This window comes from Eurosta solidaginis, chromosome 2, assembly GCF_040869045.1.
Source record: "Eurosta solidaginis isolate ZX-2024a chromosome 2, ASM4086904v1, whole genome shotgun sequence".
In the NCBI taxonomy this organism is placed as follows: Eukaryota; Metazoa; Arthropoda; class Insecta; order Diptera; family Tephritidae; genus Eurosta; species Eurosta solidaginis.
In genome coordinates, this window is record NC_090320.1 from 96003513 (window position 1) to 96023963 (window position 20451).

Here is a 20451-nt window from a genome sequence, read left to right on the forward strand (position 1 = left end):
ATCTTATAAAATAAAGTCACTAAATGTCATTGTACGCACATCACTTCACACAGATGGCTCCGATTTTAAAACGGCTTTTTGCATTTGAAAGCTTAGCTAAGTGAGATAGATATTTTCAATATAATTTGAAGGTATATGTTATAGGGGCGTGGCAAATTGCCAAAATGTAGTCAAAAATCATAAAATTTTTGTTTACACAGCTATAACTGATAAACGGATAGATGGATATATACTTAATTAAACATTCGTGCCCTCTTGTTAATAAATACAGCGCTGTGAGAGTGAACTTATACATGGTCCTACCGCGGCCAAAAACACCAGCGACCAAAAAGAAAAAAATTTAATTAAAATTTAAAACAAACACAAATTTTTACACAGAAAGAAATAGCAAAAACAAAGTTTTTAAGTATAAAACAATGCATACAAAAAGAAAAGAATTCAACAAAGAAAATTTTTACAAAAAATACATACATACATATGTGCACAAAATACATTATTAAGGTTAGTGTGACAAGAAAAAGAAATGTAATGTAATTCGATTAATATAAATATCTTGTTTTTCGTATATTTATTAAAGCCTTCCTGAGGAAGACGCGAATATGCGTCGAAACGCGTAGAAGATAAAATAAACGATGGTTTTATTTCAAAAAATCGGCCGAAAAGCTCCACAATTTAATAAGAAAAAGAAAAATTTTTTACAAACAAAAATTGGTGGAAACAACAAAAAAACATATTAGGATGAATATGAAAAAGAGAAAAAAGTTTCAAAGAAAAAAACCTTTAATATTTGGAAATGTGTATAAAAAACGCGTTAGGGTGAAGTTGCAAACGAAAAAAGTTTTGTGAGAAACAAATTTTGAGAAAAAGAAAATAAAATCCTTGAAACAAAAAACAAAATATATGATAAAAAGTGAAAATCTATGAGAAAAAAAAACCAAAAATATAAATACAAAAAATGAGACATATATTTTGAAGTCCTTAATGAATATTTACCCATGGATCACATGGAACCCGCGTCCCAACAAGAGATAATTAGAGATAGTAAATAAATATCTATTATTTTATCTACCCCATCATGCTATCATAAAACCCGGCAGCAAAGTCACAAAAGTGCGAGTCGTCTTCAACGCATCAAAAATGTCACATTCTGGCAACTCGTTAAACGACGTCCTCCATACAGGCCCCATACTACAAAATTATTTAATGATCGTGATACTTAAATGGCGACTTTATAAGTTTGTTTTTCACGGCGATACACAGTGGCCAATTTGGCTTCGCTAGCGGCATTTTATTTATAGCTTCCAAAGTAAAGAAGTTATCTTCAAAAATTTTTTTTTCTCAATTCAGAAAAAAATCAAACAATTTTCGGAAAAAAAATTAAATTTTTTTTTTAATTTTTAATTTTTTATTTTTAATTTTTTTTTAATTTTTAATTTTTTTTAAATTTTTTAATTTGTTTTTAATTCAATAAACATTTTCCACCATATATTCATATATAAAATAAGAAAAAAATTGTCAACTCAAAGAGAAACCATATTATAAAAGAAATATTAATCAGATTCTTCAGTATCTGATTCAGAGAAATCATCTTCAAAATGATGCATTATAAGCAAGCTTTTAACTTCCTTATCGAAACTAATATTTCTGGAATAGGAAATTGATGAGCCGTTGGACAATGAAGATATTAACGGATCGGAAGAAACAAAAAGAGCGCTAATTATATCTTCCATTGTATTTTTTCTGCAATTTTTTCTGGTATTATTTTCACGGATGTTCCGATAATCTTTATTTCTGGCTTCAAGCGCTTCCTCGGACATCATACCAATTGGAAGCGAAAAATGATTGATTATGTCTGCTCCATGGATTAAAATTCTGTGAACAGACGAGGGCATGTAAAACCAAGGGTATAAAGTAACAAAAATTTCGGCAGTTTCCATTGCGTAAAGTCTGAATGCCTCCGTGTTTATATCGTATCCACATGCAAGTGCTCGTAAGACGACGCTGAATCGATATATTAAATTTTCGTTCACCCCAGTTATACGAGCGGCTAAATCTGGTTGTTGAAAGAACCTTCTTGCCGTATTTCCGTTGTTGGTATTTCCAGTAACAGCCATTGGTATGTCGACCAACAAATGCATTTCTTCTCGTAGCTTCTGCTGTATATTTGTTTTATTTTGTCCAACAATATCATTGCCAGCACCACGAGTTTGCCACTTTTTTATTGGTATTCTATAGGATATGTGCAAAATACATTCAAAAAACCTTATCCTGGCGTGGAGACTGGATAGCCCATATTGAAAGAGGTTCACTTTAATTGGAAAGCTCTTCACCAAATTTAAGTCATTCATATTTTTCGGTGCTGCCTTGCAGATTCCGCATATTTGCGAAGAAGATTCTGAAATGACGCTGAAAGTTTTACCATCAAGCATGGTCATGTGAAATTGGTGATCAATAATCAATGAGTTTACATATGTTGGTACAATATTTAATATTTGGCTCTTAATATTTTCAATTTCCCTGTGACTCAGGTCCGCCGTTTCCTCGTCGCAAAGTATTTTGATTGGTCGACAGTATCGTGTAGAAGAAGGTCGATTGTTTTTCCATAAAACTGTCGGTCCGTTCTGCACTTGCAGTGGTACAATACAAATTGAAAATAAATATTGGTCTCTCATGTTTCCTTCGCAGTCGTTAAATTTTTGCCTACATGTGGAATGGCCGCTGCTGCCATCACAACCCCATTTGTAGACAGCAGATGGGATTTCAAAACTTTCAGAGTGTGCTTCCATGATCCTGTTTATTGTATGGTCCACAAGACTTTGTAGTGGCACTTCAGCATAATAATCAGTGACTGTAATGTCACTAGGATAGCACTTTTTTTTGGCGAAGCGTAATTTTTCGTAGCATGGATATATATCGGCGTTTTGGTTTTTTGCTGCTTTCTTATTCAAGTTCCAAGTGTATCTGGTATGTCCAAGATCTACAAATAGCGCTTTATCGTCCGAAAATTTGGATGGAAGGGGCTTTGGTTTGTTTATATTTTGTATTACCTTTTCGTTAAACTCCTCATCGCCATTTACCATTTCTACAACTTTGGAAGCACTGCGCTTTCCAGCTTTATATAAACTGCAGCTTGCAGCTACCAACAATCCTTCACATGACACTTCCTCTGTAAGCTTTGACATCTTATTGACTTGCGTTTTTCTGCAGCACTTGGAAAGCTCTTTTTCCGGCCGTCCAATATTTTCATTTGCTTTTTTTCCCAACAATACCAATGGTGTATCTAGCCATTCTTGGTTAATTTTTTCGAAAAACACCTTACTTCTGCCACAGGCCTTCCACTTTTGGATAAGCCTACTAACAAAATTGCGCAGTTTCTTTCCATTTTTGCACTGCTCCTTCTGAGTATAGGTAATTTTACTCAAAACGGTACCAAAAACATAATTTTCTACGGCGAGAAACTTCTTGGTGGGGATCGCTTCTTCATGCCATATTAAAAAAAGGGTGCGTTTTGACACAGACATTTTGCCTAAAAAGTACAATAAATTGAAGGCTCGCAGGTACTCGCAGTTCATTTTGGACATTTTGGACACACAATGGTTTACACATATAGGAAAATTTAAAATTACACTGAATCTAGGTGAATTTTGAAAGTTCTAATCCACGAAAAACAGGTGTACGTTACAATGCGCGAGTTGCTAATACACTTAAACACGATTGCGTTTTATAAATAACATAAGTATACACAGTCACAACCACAGTTTTTTTATATAATACATACCTTGGCGTTAGTATATAACAAAACTTTTAATGAAAATAATAAAATTTGCAAGTTTAACACGAATACGAAAACGATGATCAAAAAGGCGGAAATATTTTGCACAACACTTGCAGAAACATGTGCTGACTTTGACAGCTCACAGCTGTTCATCAGCTGTAAGCTGAGCTTTTAAAAATCGATACAAATCTAGTGAATGTATTTGTTATCGATTGTTAAAAAAAAATTAACGGTTTTTCAAATTTGAAAATTTTAATTAAATGCCGCTAGCGAAGCCAAATTGGCCACTGTGCGATATTGAGAAAATGTATCGCCAAATACTCATCCATGAAGAGGATAAAGATTTTTATCGAATCGTTTTTCGAAAAAATCCAACTCTGCCGATAGAAAATTTTCGACTAAAAACAGTTACCTTTGGTGTAAATTGCACGCCATATTTTATAATTCGAACCCTACACCAACTCGCCCACGACTGTCAAGCAGGGCCGTAGAGAGAAAATCCGGGCCCGGGACTAAGCAATTTAGGGGCCCCCTATAAAAAATCCACTATTACATTTGATTAACTTGAATTAATGACGTCTCATTTATGCAGGGGCGGATTCAGCACGATTTGGGACGGGGATGATTAGGACAATCTTATAGATTATACAATATACATACATAAAAAAATACATAAAAGCTAAAAATTTCAAAATTGTATATGTAAGTAAAACAAACTTTTATAATTTTCATAAGTTCCAGATCAGAGCAGGGGCGGCGATCGCCCCCCCCCCCCCCCCCCCTCCCCTGGATCCACCTCTGCATTCATGAATCATTCTTGATGGATTACATCAAAAAAAATTTTGCCCCATCAACTAAATGACTAAGAGCTGACAATAAAATAAACACAGGATCTTTACTATTTATACTATTTTATTGCAACGTAGAAATAAAATTCTCTTTTAACAGCCACATATTGTTTCAAATAATCTTTTCTAGTTATTTGTTAACATTTTAATACATTTCTGATAAATTTGACGATTATTAATTTTAATTATTCAATATAGAAAGTTCGGATATCAAAGAGTGGCTTTACTTGCTTTTTTCGCTGCAAAAGTTTTATAATAATATCAAAATTTAATTGTCTTGCCAAAACGGATTCAACACTAAGCGTGGCAAGTCCTGAAACTCGCTCTTGAGATGAACACGATCTATGAAAGTTTTTGATTCTTGCAACAAGGACGCTGAAGGAACGTTCTGCACTAGCTACAGTGACAGGTATAGTGCAAAAGATACGTAAAGCAACACAAATGTTGGGCAAAATTGTATACAGATTTTGAACATAGATGGCATTTAGCAATTCCAATGGTGACAGACCATTATCAAAATTTGCTTCGTAAATGTGTTTCAAGTGAATTATTTCACATTCTAAGCTTTGAGAAATGTCCGACTTATATTTTTCGACAAATTTTGCTGCGCTCACCCGAGCCGAGTTTTTGTCGAGAATGCGACGTAGTGCTCCTAATGCGGTTAGGGAATTTAACATCTACTCTGATAGTCGAGCGGCTATCAAGGCCTTGAGCTCAAATACAGTGCGATAGGGGCTGGTCTGGGAGTGCCTGACCTCGCTTGAGATTGCATCGAATTATTTTTCAATTAAGATTATCTGCGTCCCGGGCCATAGTGATTTCGGGATTCCGCTGGCCACCTGTGGATGGCTCCTCCATAGGTGGGCCTCGAGTCAGCTCAGCAATTCATCACTCAGCAGACATCACGTCGTGCAGGGTAGCAAGATCTTTCTGGCCGAAAGTGGATGGCAGGACGTCTGCTGAAATAATTGGGTTCACTAAGCCTCTCCTGTCAATGGTCATTGGGGTTTTGACAGGGCACTGTCCCATGAGTATCCGTGTGGTTCGTCTCAATATACTGGAAACTCCATCCTGCTGCCGCTGTATGGAGGATGATGAGGTGGAATCACCAAATCACTTTATACTTGATTGCCCAGCTTTTGCCAAAACAAGGCGAAAGTGCTTCGGTCGCGACTCACTTGCATCTCCCGAAGATTTATCCAAAGTTGAGATCGGTATCATTCGGAGCTTTATTGCTGCTACCCAACGATTCTCTAAGTAGCTAGATCTAAGTCACCATTATTTTTGGTGTATGTGGTATCACCATGGATCTTCGTGTTGTCCAAGTGAGCTTTTCTTATCAGGGCAGCTACCGCCTAACCTAACCTAACGTAGTGCTCCGTTGTAAGCTCTTTTCATATTGGGGCCGGGTACGACTTGTGCACGACAATCTTCAATCATGTATGGCAAATTAGGTCAGCAATTTTCTGACCAGTTTTTTGGTTACAACTCACGAAAGCCAAAAACCGATTTTGAATTGTAAAATATAATGCTTTCGAATTGAAATGGAGTTAGCGTAAAATGAACGTAGTCAACGTGACTAGCATCAGGCATAGCATCAACGATAATAGCAAAATACTTGGCTTTCTTGCCTTGATCTAATATAGTTTCCCTCACGTGCTTTGCAAAATTTCTATAAACTCGTTCTGAATGTCTGGGGAAAGATAGTGAAGTAAACGTGTGTGCTGCTGCTGTGAAGTCCTAAATTTGTCCAAATGAGTATCAGAGTGTCAGATCATTTTGGCTCATGAGTTCTTAGATGTCCAAAAAATGTCCATCGTTTCGTTCACCAAGATATATACTTTCGCCTTTGAAAGCTAGACCTCTTTCACCCAAAAATAAAATAGTGTCCAAAATTCTATATAAAATTTCTTTCTACTTTTGAGTTTCAGTGATTAGCTGGTCATTGATAAGTGTATCAATTCTAGCCTCCTTTTGAATTCTATTTTGTAAAGATCGCCACTGAATATAACATTTAATGTGATCTTGAGTATTTACGGGTGATGGCAGTTTATAGTGTAGCTTCTTCCATACCTGGAATATCGAGTATCCGCAGAACAAATTTTAGGCCGATTTAAAGTATTGGTGCTTAATTGACGACATGGTAGGCAATAAAAAGCATTGCTACTGTCACTCCACACTAACCAGTCACGCTCTACTTTCTCTCTATTTGCCAAGATTCTGTTTAACAACGAGGTAGGAAATGCCTCGTCATGACAATCACGTGGAAAAATTACAAGACAATTTGATGACCTCGACGAATTATTTCGTTGACTTCTTCAGATAGCAAAAACTCATTATTCACGGTACCGATATCAAAGTCGTTTAAATAATCTGGACTTTGATACAGAGTTGGTGGTATTGTTGGAAGACTTTTTGAAGATTAACCTTCATCAGTGTCACCACGAAAACTTTAAAATTCGGATTCATGTAAACATATGTAAATTTTTATTTGATGTTTTTATTGTCTCCTCAGGCCCAGACAAAAAATCATTATCAATATTCGTTGCTTTTGAAGTTCGGCTTAAAATTTGCACATTGAACAACTAAAGACTCCCCTGAATTAAAAAAAAATGTCTTACTACCTCTAAATGGCGGGCCCCCTGAGAAACTCCGGGCCCGGGGGAATCCCCCCATTCCCCCTCACTCTCGTCGGACCTGCTGTCAAGACAAATATCCGCTCGCAAATATTTGATTAAATGAAACGTATGTTGACGATATTTTGTCAGGCGGTCATAATATACAGTCCGCTTTGTACTTCATGACTCAAGTTATCGGAGCCTTAAAATCGGCAGGGTTCCCTTTGAGAAAGATGTCGGCAAATCACTCTGAAATTTTAAAACCTGTTCCCGACCCTGATTTTCTAGACGTTGATTTTCTTAAATTCCACGATTCGAGTTCCACAAAAACCCTTGGAATTCAGTGGAACATACTAACCGTCACCTTCAACTATACGTATGATCCACCATCAGCAGAAAACACGACTACAAAAAGGCAGATTTTATCAGCAGTTGCGAAACTGTTTGACCCCGCAGGATGGCTATCGCCAATAATGATTCTGGGTAAAATGTTGCTGCAACAGCTCTGGATGGAAGGAACGGATTGAGACGAAGACGTGAAGCCCGGGGCTCTCCAAAAAATGGACCTCAATTTATGAAAATTTACCTCACATCAGAGAAATTAAAATCCCTAGGTGGGTATAGTATTCCCCCGATAAACTCATCCAGCTACTTGGATTTTCAGATGCTTCGGAAAAAGCATTTTGTGCCTGTGTATATTTTCGGGTAGAAGCCCATGAAAATAGGTTTTCATCCCGTTTGCTAGCTGCTAAAAGCAAAGTAGCACCCCTTCAAACCGCGAGTGTTACACGGTTGGCACTATGTGGAGCAGTCTTACTCTCCAAATTAGTGAAACAGTTAGGAAGTGAGCTGAATCTACCCCAACACGAACTCGTTCTCTGGTGCGATTCTGCCATCGTACTGGCATGGTTAGAAAAACCACCCCATACCTGGAAAACGTAAGTCACTAACAGGACATCAGAAATTCTTAAAAACGTTGACAACGCCAGTTGGCGATACGTTTCCAGCAACGATAACTCAACGTATTTGGACACTCGAGGCTGTAAGCCTCAGGACTTAGTCGAATGTCCATTGTGGTGGGAAGGACCTAATTGGCTTATCAGTCCATCAACTTCTCCCGACCAATGTGATGTGGTGGTATTCCACACCCTGCAGGAATAAAATACAGACATACTCGACCGTTTTTCGTCGTTTTCGCGAGCGCTTAGAGTCGTGGCCTATATGTTGCGGTTTATCCGGAAAGGAAGGAAACTGAAAGTTCCAGCCACGCTCAACCTCACCTATGCCGAAGTGAATGATGCCAAAATCAAAATTATCCTTCAAACTCAACGGAACGGCCCCGATAGAGCTGCTTCAAACGTCAGGACACTTACCTAAAAAGTACACCCTTCTGACTTTAAACCTCATGCTAGATGACTCAGGAGTCATGCGAGTTTCTGGAAGATTAGCCTATGCCACATATAGCTTTAATGAGCGGGACCCAATTATCATACCCAACTCCCCCCGACCAATGAGATGTGGTGGTATTCCACACCCTGCAGGAAGAAAATACAGACATACTCGACCGTTTTTCGTCGTTTTCGCGAGCGCTTAGAGTCGTGGCCTATATGTTGGGGTTTATCCGGAAAGCAAGGTAACTGAAAGTTCCAGCCACGCTCAACCTCACCTATGCCGAAGTGAATGATGCCAAAATCAAAATTATCCTTCAAACTCAACGGAACGGCCCCGATAGAGCTGCTTCAAACGTCAGGACCCTTACCTAAAAAGTACACCCTTCTGACTTTAAACCCCATGCTAGATGACTCAGGAGTCATGCGATTTTCTGGAAAATTAGCCTATGCCACATATAGCTTTAATGAGCGGGACCCATTATCATACCCGAAAACTCTCGATTTTGTTCTCTTCTGTTGGACTTCCTCCATTCGAACCTGCTGCACACCGAAAAACAGCTTATGATCCGAATGGTACAGCAACAGTACTACATTCCACGTCTGAAGCAAAAGGTCAAAAAGCTCATCTTCCACTGCAAAGCCTGCACCATCTACAAACAGCAGATGAAAACGCAGATAATTGTAGCTTTGCCACCCGAGAGGTCAATATATTCCTTACCCTTCCATACAACAGGAGTCGACTTTGCTGGACCATTTTTGGTAAAAACTTCTCCCCTTCGCCGAGCTTCGTATGTGAAAGCTTACGTTTGTGTGTTCGTCTTTTTTCCACAAAGGCTGTTCATTTAGAAGTGTGCACTGACCTCACCACGAACGCCTTCAACGCAGCCTTTGCCCGATTCACTGGCCGCCGTGGCCTACCCCATCAGATATTTTCTGACAATGGAAAAACATTCGTCGGCGCACATCGCGTACTACATAGGGAATTCACCACATCCTCAAGGAAGTCGTCACAGACGTCGCCAAAAGCATACAACTAACGGATTCTCACGAAAATTTATCCCACCATACGTTCCACCCATGGGTGGTCTATGGAAAGCGGCCGTCAAAAATTTCAAGATACGCTTTACGAAGGTAGCAGGAAACTTGAAGTTCTCCTTCGAAGAGCTCACTACCCTCTTAGTACGCATAGAGGTGGTCCTCAAGTCCGGACCGCTCTCCCCTATGCCCCAACATCCAATGGATCCCCTAGTCCTAACCCCAGGGCATTTCCTACGTGGCGCGCCACTCTTGTCACTGGCGGAACCAACTGCAGAGCATATCACCCTGGCCAATAAATGGCACAAATTAAAAGTGCTTCACCACCAGTTCAGCACACGATGGAAGAACGAGTGCCTCAACGCAATATTGAAGTTGGAGATTTAGTGGTGGTAAAGTATGATTTACTATCCCCGAACGAATGGCGTTTGTGGCGGGTAATCACTTTACACCCTGGATCGGATAACCATTTTCGAGTTGTGGAACTAAAAACCCAAAACGGACTAATAACACGGAATATTGCCAAACTGTGCGTGCTACCAAGTGTCTAACAGTGCTAACCCTACCTCTGGTACTCTCTGGTACCCTCTGCCTCATGCCCCTAGCAATCTGGAAAGAATAATATAAGCTACCCTCACCAACAAATTTTTCTAACCCGTTTCTTGAGAAATACGTATTTTTCTTTTCTTGTCTCTACAGGACCCGCAGATCTATGGAGATCCAGAAATGCCGGCTATGTGGTCAGCGACATGTGCTAAGGCAGTGTCGGGCGTTCCTCGCAATGAAGCCGGGGGAGCGCTACGAGTGCGCGAGGAACCACCGGTACTGCATCAACTATCTGGCTGTGTCGCACAGTACAGGGGCATGTGACTCTCCGTCTAGCTGCCGGAAGTGTTTACCCGGCCACCACACCCTCTCACACCGAGCTCGACGGCTGGACAATGACGCGGGACGACACGACAACACTCGACACCGAGACAGGGCGACCGCACGAGCCCGCGCGCAAAACCACCAGAGAGCGGTACAAAGCCACTCGGCTCGGAAAAAGATCGAAGCTGAGTAATGGGCGGCCTTGGACGGGGTTGATGCCGCCTTAACCCATCAACGCGTCGGGCGGGGAGAAGACATGTTGCAGTTTGTGCTGTGCCTTTAGAGTGAACTTATACACCTTCGTTCTGCATAAACAAACATTCTTGATTCCTTTCTTATATCAGCAAAATTGTTTAAACAAATGGAAATTTTTTACCAAAAAATGCAGTGTGTGTGGTTGTTCGCTGTCAACTGTGCGCGCAAATTGGTTTGAGTGAAACATGATGCGTTCAATATGTACATATATAGCATTCGCTCCTCAGCTTGACATATGTATGTACATACGTATTTATGCGTGTTGCTAAATTAATGCAACATAAATGGTTAAGAATGCATACATCTCCTGAAAAATACTCTTTCGTTAAAAATATTGAACATTTCCTTAAATTTCTTAAACAATAGTTTTATTTTTTGGTATTGTTGCATGTATATGCTAATATTTGTGCACTGAGTCGCTAAATGTCATTGTACGCACATCACTTCACACAGAATGCGCCGATTTTAAAACGGGTTTTTGCTTTTGAAATCTGAGCTACGTGAGATGGATATTTTCAATATAATTTGAAGTCATATTTCATAGGGGCGTGGCATATTGCCAAAATATAGTCAAAAATCATAAAATTTTTGTTTACACAGCTATAACTCATAATCGGATGGATGGATTTAAAAAATTCTACTCTGCAGTAAAACTTTGAAATATTTACCTTCGTTCTGCATCAAAGAAATACTTTATTCCTTTCTTATATCATCAAAAATGTTTAAACAAAAGGAAAATTTTGACCAAAAAGTGCAGTGTGTGTGGTTGTTCGCTGTCAACTGCGCGCAAATTGGATTGAGTGAGACATGATGCGTCACATACGTACATACATAGCATTCGCTGCGTTCTTTAACTTCGGGAGTACATTTATACATATGTATGGATGTATGTATGTATTTTCATATCATATCAGCTTGTCATATGTATGTACATACATATTTATGCATGTTGCCAAATTAATGCAACATAAATGGTTAAGAATGCATACATCTCTTGAAAAATACTCTTTCGTTAAAAATATTGGGCATTTCCTTAAAATTCTCAAACAACATTTTTTTTGGTATTTTTGTATGTGTATGCTAATATTTGTGCACTAAGGAGATTAAATTCTTCAATATATTTTGTATGTTAATTTGTATGCTGATCGTAAAGACAAATTAAATGAGTATCCATTTTTAATGTTTTTTATGGCAGCCCTAAAGGAGTTATTTTAGAAAGAACAGTTGGTTTTCACCAAATTGCTTATTAGTATTTGTACGTAAGTGGTTTAGGCTGTGCTAATAATTTATTTTATTTAATTTAAAATCAAAACAAAAGTGAGCTTTTTTTTATCAATATTATTGCAAAGGTTAGTACCATACAGTACCATACAGTGCGATTTTCTATATTATTTGGTATAATTTTTCGGTGAACTTTTATGAAAGGACAAATAAGAGAAAAGAAAGGAAAGTAAAGGATAGGAAAGGAACGGAAAGAAAAGGAAAGAAGAGGAAACGAAAGGACAGGAAAGACGAGGAAAGAAAATAAAAGGAGAGGAAGTTACAGGGTGGAAAGGAAGGGAGAAGACAGGACCGGACAACAAACGAAAGGACGGAAAAGGAAAGGAAACAAAAAAAGAAAGGATAGGAGGAAAGAGGATAAGAAAGGATAGGAGAGGAAATGAAAATAAAGGAAGGAAGAGAAAGTAGGAAAGAAAAGGAAAGGAAGGGAAGAGAAAGGAAAGAAAAAAGGAAAAGAAAAAGGAAAGGAGAGGAAATGAAAGCAATTAAGTAAGATAATTTTTCCTTAACTTTCGTCCACACAGTTTAATATTTTAATAATTATTTAATGTTACGATTTAAATAAGTTTTTGAGCCGAGCTTTTCATAATAAGGTTTGATTGAATGTTCAATTTTGACTGGTTGTGGTGCTGGAGAAAATGTGTTGATTCCAAGAATCCCGATAGTCACAACAGATCTCCCATTTCAATTTAAACGGCTACAGTTTCCAGCCAAATTATGTTTTGCAGTAGCAATAAGGCTCAAGGACAAACACTTAAGGTAGCCGGTTTGGACCTAAGAGCTCAATGTTTCACACATGGGCAGTTATATGTAGCTCTATCCCGTGGAACAAACAAAGATAATTTATATATTGTGACTCCTGATGGAAAAGCTGCAAACATTGTATACAATGAAATTTTATAAGAAAGAAAATAAAAACTAAGTGTATATGAACAGTGAATATGTATGCATATATATTTAACTTCGCTTTTGACTTAATTTTTTTATGAATTATCTTTATATCTTAATTGAACCATTAATTCAAAATGCAACAACAAATTACTATTTTTAAATATTGCAACCTGGCTGAAACAAGGTGCGGGTCGCTAGTATATATATATATATATATATATATATATATATATGTAAGCTTTGTATATTACTCTGTTTATTTAAGTTGTGTATATGCGAACGCACCTTATGTAAAGCAACACGATGATACGAAGAAGTGGAAAGAGAAAGGAAGAGAAAGGTACTAGAATACAATGAGAAGAAAACAATTTCTGAGCATATCAAAGAAAGCTGAACACACTGTGAATTTTGTAAATTATAATAAAACCTTCTATTTTAATTTAATATTGAAGTTATTATACTATTAAATAAAATTTATTAATCAATTGAAGTTGTGAATACTTTGCCGATCAAAATACTTAGTACTGGAAGTAAAAAACCTTAATTGTTGATTCTTCTGTTTTAGGTTAGTTTATCACATGTGAATTGTGTAAATTTTAATAAAAAACTTCTGTTTTAGATGAATACAATTGTTTGATTACTCCTAACATTTCGACACATATTATAAATCAACAATTTTCTGAGTTTTGGATAAGTAGATAATGGCAAGATTACAGCTTGAAATTGAATTGGTAGCAGATGAGGATCAAAAGAGTAACACCGTCGCCATTAAATCTCTTACTACTGAAGATGGAAAGAAATATAAGTTACCACTAAATTATCAAGCAGCTAAAAACCACCTCCAACTAACAAAGCTACCAGAATTTCTAAAGGTAAAGAAGACTCTACAAAAACGGGGTCAGTTTAGAAATGTTTGGGTGTCTATGCCACATGAAGTTTTAGCTTTATATGTCGATGAGAGTGGGAATATGATGTTTAACGATTATCTGCTAGAAGAAATTACTCAAAGTACACCAAGTCCAGCAAAATTACAACAAACAACAGCAGATGCAAACTTAATTAGCATTTTAATGAAACTAAGTGAAAACGACACCAACAAAGAGAAGAATAGGAATTTAAACAAGCTGTTTGAGAAAATGGTTCTAACAAAATTTGATTGTAAAACAACAAACGCAAATCAATGGTTGCAGACCTTTGAAAATGAATGTGGTAGATTAGAATTAACACTTGATACAGAAAAAATTGGCATCCTAAGATTACTTTTAAATGACTCTGAAAAAAATTGGTATGAATCAATGCGAATAAAACATGGCCTAGACTCTGGATGGCAAATTTGGAAAGACAATTTCATAAAAACATTTGCTAGTAAAAATTGGTCTTCAATCATTTATGCATTAACCTACAAATATTTGAATGGTTCTCTGCTCGACTTTGCATTAAAAAAAGAACGTTTATTACTAGAATATAATAAAAATATTGATACCAGAACATTGACTGATTTGATCGTTGCAGGATTACCAATATTCATTATTAACAAATTAGATAGACAAGAGCTAGAAAATACTACAATTCTGTTTAATGAACTAAGAATGCATGAAAATCTGATTAAAAATGTTTCAAAAGGACCTAATACTCCAAAAAAAAAACATAAAACCAGCCACAGACTCAAATAATAAACAACCATGTCAAACTTGCTTTAAAAAACTAAAGAAAAACAGATTCCACTCCGAAGATTCATGCTGGTTCAAAGATGATGACAAAAACGTTAGTACAAAACACTCTACAAACTTAGTTTTGGAAATAGATGAGATGGAGAACCCAAAAAACTAGAAGTTCCCCCCCTCATTGAAGTAAAGGTTGTGTTGAATAATAAATTAGAGTGCACAGGCATTTATGACCCAGGCTCAAACATCACCCTTATAAATTCTAAACTAATAAATGTCAATAATATAATTAAAAATAATATTGAAAGTAAATTCAAGACGATTGGAGGTGGGGGAAGAACTAAAGGGCTAATAAAGCTAGATGGAGAAATATTAAATATAAAGAAAAAAATACATGCTTTTATATGTAGTGATGGAACTTTAAATTATGATCTACTCTTGGGATTAGACACAATAAAGGAGTTTGGGTTGACCCATGATAGGAATCTAAATATCCAACTTCAAGAAAGTGCTAACCCAAAATTAATTGAAAGTAATATTCCAGTAGAAACAAACAATGAATTTGAAATAAATTTCAATGAAGGAATAAATATAGATAACTTCGATATAGATATTGAGCATTTAAAAGATGACCAAAGAAAAAAAATTTATACTTTACTAAATACTTATAAAAATATTTTTGCGAAAGACAAATATGATGTAGGTCAAGTAAAAAATTATGAAGCATTTATAGACCTTGAAATAGAAAAATACTGCTCAAAAAGGCCATACAGGTGCTCATTAAATGACAAAATGGAGATAGAAAAACAAATTCGGCAGCTACTAAATCATAAATTAATTGAAGAATCTTACAGCCCATTCGCAGCGCCAGTGACGTTGGCATATAAACGCGATGAAGGGAAAAAGATAAGATTATGCATTGATTTCAGAGACCTGAACAAAATTATAATTCCACAGTCACAGCCGTTTCCTTTAATAGAAGACCTAATGGTAAAGACAATAAATTGTAAATATTTCACAACTCTTGACATCAATTCGGCGTTTTGGTCTATACCATTAAGAGTTAGTGACAGGAGAAAGACTGGTTTTGTTACACAGGAGGGTCATTACCAGTGGACATGTCTGCCCTTCGGATTAAAGACATCCCCAGCAATTTTTCAAAGGATCTTATCGAACATAATACGAAAACATAACCTATCAAATTTTGTAATTAATTACATCGATGACATTATGATCTTTTCAAAAACTTTCGATGAACATATAGTACATTTATCCCGACTATTAGATGCTATAGTCGAAGAAGGATTCCGTTTGAAACTAACAAAATGTAAATTTGCGGCACGAACTGTACGATACTTAGGACATTTAATAAAGGAAAATACAATAACACCTCTGAAAGACAACCTTAAGTCTATAGCGGATTTTCCAGCACCACAATGTAAAAAGCAAATCAGACAATTTCTAGGTAAAGTAAATTTTTATAATAAGTATATTCCGAATGCAACAATGATCTTGGAACCCCTACATAATTTACTTAGAAAAAATGGTCAGTACTATTGGTCAGTTGACTGTGAAAAAGCCTTTCTAACGATAAAAAACCATTTATGTTCATCACCAATTCTGGCTATTTTTGATAATAAAGCTCCAACTTTCATATACACGGATGCAAGCATCAAAGGAATAGGTGCGATTTTGAAGCAAACGCAAAAAGATGGCGAAATGAAACCTGTAGCATATTTTTCCAAAAAACTGAATGAATCCCAAAAAAAGAAAAAGGCAATATTTTTAGAATGTTTAGCCATAAAAGAAAGTTTGAAATTTTGGCAACATTGGTTAATAGGAACTTCATTTACCATCTACACAGATCACAAGCCATTGGAAAATTTGAATATTAAAAATAGAACAGATGATGAACTAGGAGACATGACATATTACTTATCACAGTACAATTTTAAGATAAAATACAATCCAGGTAGGAATAATACCGAAGCTGATTGTTTAAGCAGAAACCCCGTTTATGAAAGTAATGAAAATAAAGAGGATAAATTGAGAATAGTGAATATTATCACCATAGAAGATATAATGAGTGATCAAAAAGAAAATTCTCAATTAAAAAATCTGAAAAATACTATTATGGAAAACGGCATTTGTTATAAAAAGAACGAAAAGAAAAACAAAATTATCCTTTCGGAAAACTTTAGTAAAAAATTAATAAAATTGGTACATGAACAATTTTGCCACATTGGGATTAACCACATTGAATCAAAAATAAGACCGTTTTATACAGCGCCAAATCTTGCAGATAACATAAAACTAATCTGTAAACAGTGCGAAGTCTGTATTAAAAATAAGACAAGGTTGAATAAGAAGTATGGATTAATGTCTCAATTAGGACCAGCCCAAAAACCATTTCAAATAATGTCGATAGACACCATAGGAGGATTCGGTGGCAACAGATCTACAAAGAAATACCTACATCTATTAGTTGACCACTTTACTCGTTTCGCTTATATTTTATGCTCAAAAACCCAATTAGCAAGGGACTTTATGAGGCTAATAGACCAAGTGATAAAGGAGAACAAAATCGAAATATTACTTTCAGATCAATACCCGACACTAAAATCGAGAGAGTTTGAAAATTATTTAAAAGAAAACTCAATTGAAGTAATTTTCACAGCAGTGGACGCACCTTTTTCGAATGGTTTAAACGAAAGGTTGAACCAAACTCTGGTCAACAGAATCAGATGTGCAATAAACAGTACAGATAAGAAAACTGCCTGGGCGACAATAGCAAAAGACTGTATAAAAGCATATAATATGACTAATCACACAATAACAGGATATTCACCAATGTATTTATTAAGTGGGGAGCCCACCGACTTGCTGCCAGTGAGTTTGACAATGCGAGCTGAACCTGGAAAGCTTGAAGAAGATCGACAAATAGCTTTCCTTAGATCAAAAAAGTCACACAATCTAAATAAAGCAATTTTTGACAAAAATCGAATAAATTATAAATTTAAAAAAGGTGATATGGTTTACGTTATGGCCAGTAATAAACTAAACAGATCGAAAATGGATGAAATTAGGATTGGGCCTTTTAAAATAGTAGACATGATTTCAGACTCCATCTGCAGAATAGATACTGGACGAGGAAAAGCATCTTTGGGCCTATACCACATAACAAAGCTAATTCCGATTTCTAACTAAACAAATTAATACCAATTAATTTGCTTGCCCCAAAGGGAGATGTAAGCTTTGTATATTACTCTGTTTATTTAAGTTGTGTATATGCGAACGCACCTTATGTAAAGCAACACGATGATACGAAGAAGTGGAAAGAGAAAGGAAGAGAAAGGTACTAGAATACAATGAGAAGAAAACAATTTCTGAGCATATCAAAGAAAGCTGAACACACTGTGAATTTTGTAAATTATAATAAAACCTTCTATTTTAATTTAATATTGAAGTTATTATACTATTAAATAAAATTTATTAATCAATTGAAGTTGTGAATACTTTGCCGATCAAAATACTTAGTACTGGAAGTAAAAAACCTTAATTGTTGATTCTTCTGTTTTAGGTTAGTTTATCACATGTGAATTGTGTAAATTTTAATAAAAAACTTCTGTTTTAGATGAATACAATTGTTTGATTACTCCTAACATTTCGACACATATTATATATATATATCATTACAATAGTTGTTGAGTAATGATGCTCATTTCTATAAACGATGAGGAGATAACGCCAAATCAATTTACACACATAACCTATAGAGTAATATTAATTGTCCTTCCTTTTCTTAGCAGAATATCCAGTATCTGATCATGAGTAAATTCAATATCTCTGTGAATATTCAACAGTGCCAATCCATTCAAACGTTTTTCTCCAGTTTTATTATGCAAATAGGTTTTTACTCTCCGTAAAGTAGAGAAATAACGTTCGCTTGAAGCTACCGTAAGTGGCAGTGTAGCGCCTATACTGCGAAAGCTGTGTATTTTCTGTAAAACTCCATATCACAAATGTCCAGGGCTTTAGTAAAGGCTTTCGGCCGATATTCCCAGGAATGGGATAAAAATAGAACCCCGATAGTACTTCTCAGGATTTCCGTCATAACTATCATGATTCGTCTGACGCACCGCTCTACGGGGAACAATAAACGCAGTACCGATCAAATTTGTAATATGAATGGCTGGTTTCAACATATCTCCGAAAACTTCGTCAGCTTTGGAACGCATGATCTTGATTTCTTCATAAATATCATTCGCGTATTGAACACACTCTTCTTTTTGTAAATTAACGCATAAACTCTTCGTCAAGCAGAAGATTGGATGCAGCACTGTCAACGAAATAATGAATTGCGGCGAATCCTGTTTCATTAACAGCCGAGGCTCTGGTGATCCCGAACTCCTCATGGATCTGGGGGTTGGGAGGGCGGGATGGCATGTGGTCATAACAAATCGTTCTCGAGATGGTCGGGCTTGGTACCGGAACGTACCGGATCTGCATCCGGAAAAGGACCATCAACATCGATAACACTCCCCAAGGCCTTCGGGGAGTGTCCTTATCGGTACAACAACAACAAATGTACATCATCTGATCTGACTTTAAGTATGTCCATTTCTTCAAGCGCTGAATCGATAATTGCCAAGCAATCATGGAACAAGCTGACTGATGCCAGGGGTTCAACCCAACGCGTTTCACAGAATTTCAATAGTCGGGTCTGTTTAGCATCAGGTTTTGAAGCACGAATCTGCTCATTAAGCAGATTTCCAGCCCAGTTTGATTTAAGAAAAAAACTCACTATCTTTTTTAATGTTCCTTAGCAGTTTCGTTCCGGCGGAATGTCACACGCATGGCAGTTGACCTGATTTAGATTATGATTGGCAATTCACGAATAATTATATATGCAATGACAAAATAATGCAATTGTATAAAAATGCACTGGATCGTGTATAGCATAGCAAACAACAAACCAAAAAACAACCCGACTAACAGAATAATTATTTAGTAAAAAAAAAAATATTCTATACAACTCATACATCGCTAAATGGCTGGAAGAAAAGCATGCTCAAAGTAATAAAATTAAAATATGATAAATCGCATCTATGCATACATGCATATAATTATCAATTCACGCTTAAAAAATGCATGAAGCTTTCATTGAGATAACTGGTGATCTGACGAAAGGGTTCTTGCAGGGAATATCAGCTGTTCGTAATGTTGTTTTGCTCATTGCATTTCCATTGCAAATTTTGTAATACTTGACAGGTGCATATACGTGTTCTTTATTCTTATATTATAATGGTTAGCAATGGAAATATGCTATGCAACGATGCAAGACCAATTGCACCTGATCGTGAACTGCCTATAGAAGGGCAACTGTTTTTTAACTCACTTCCAGATTAGTATGGTCCTCCTTTGCATGCCTTGGCCGCTTAGGTGTTAATACTTCTGATACAACTGAGTCCACTGTTTGTTCTGAATTTGTGATTTTCGGCTTGAAAAATTATGTTATTTTAACTGGTGCCATGTCTATGTTGATTACGGAATTCGGGTTTAAGTTGTAAACATTAAACAACGAATCAATCGTAACCGAACACTAAGGGACTGAAATTTGTTTCTATATTCCCGTTCGTGAATGAAAATGGGGAATAAATTTTGAAATATTCGCGTTCGTGTGTAAACAAAAAGCGAATGTAGGTACATAAATTAATTTTTCCGAACCTTGGTATTTTCATTTATATTAAAAGGGCAATCTGGTAGCCAGTGTTCAGAGAGTGCTCATATTCTAGAGGGAAGTCGTCTACGTCTTCTTCAACT

The 20451-nt window shown here is 36.4% G+C and overlaps 1 protein-coding gene across 3 annotated transcripts in view; it reads right to left on the reverse strand.

The window, feature by feature from the left end:
• Positions 1 to 20451, reverse strand: part of Eato (Engulfment ABC Transporter in the ovary) — an 854933-nt gene that overhangs the window by 10413 nt on the left and 824069 nt on the right. The window lies entirely within an intron of this gene.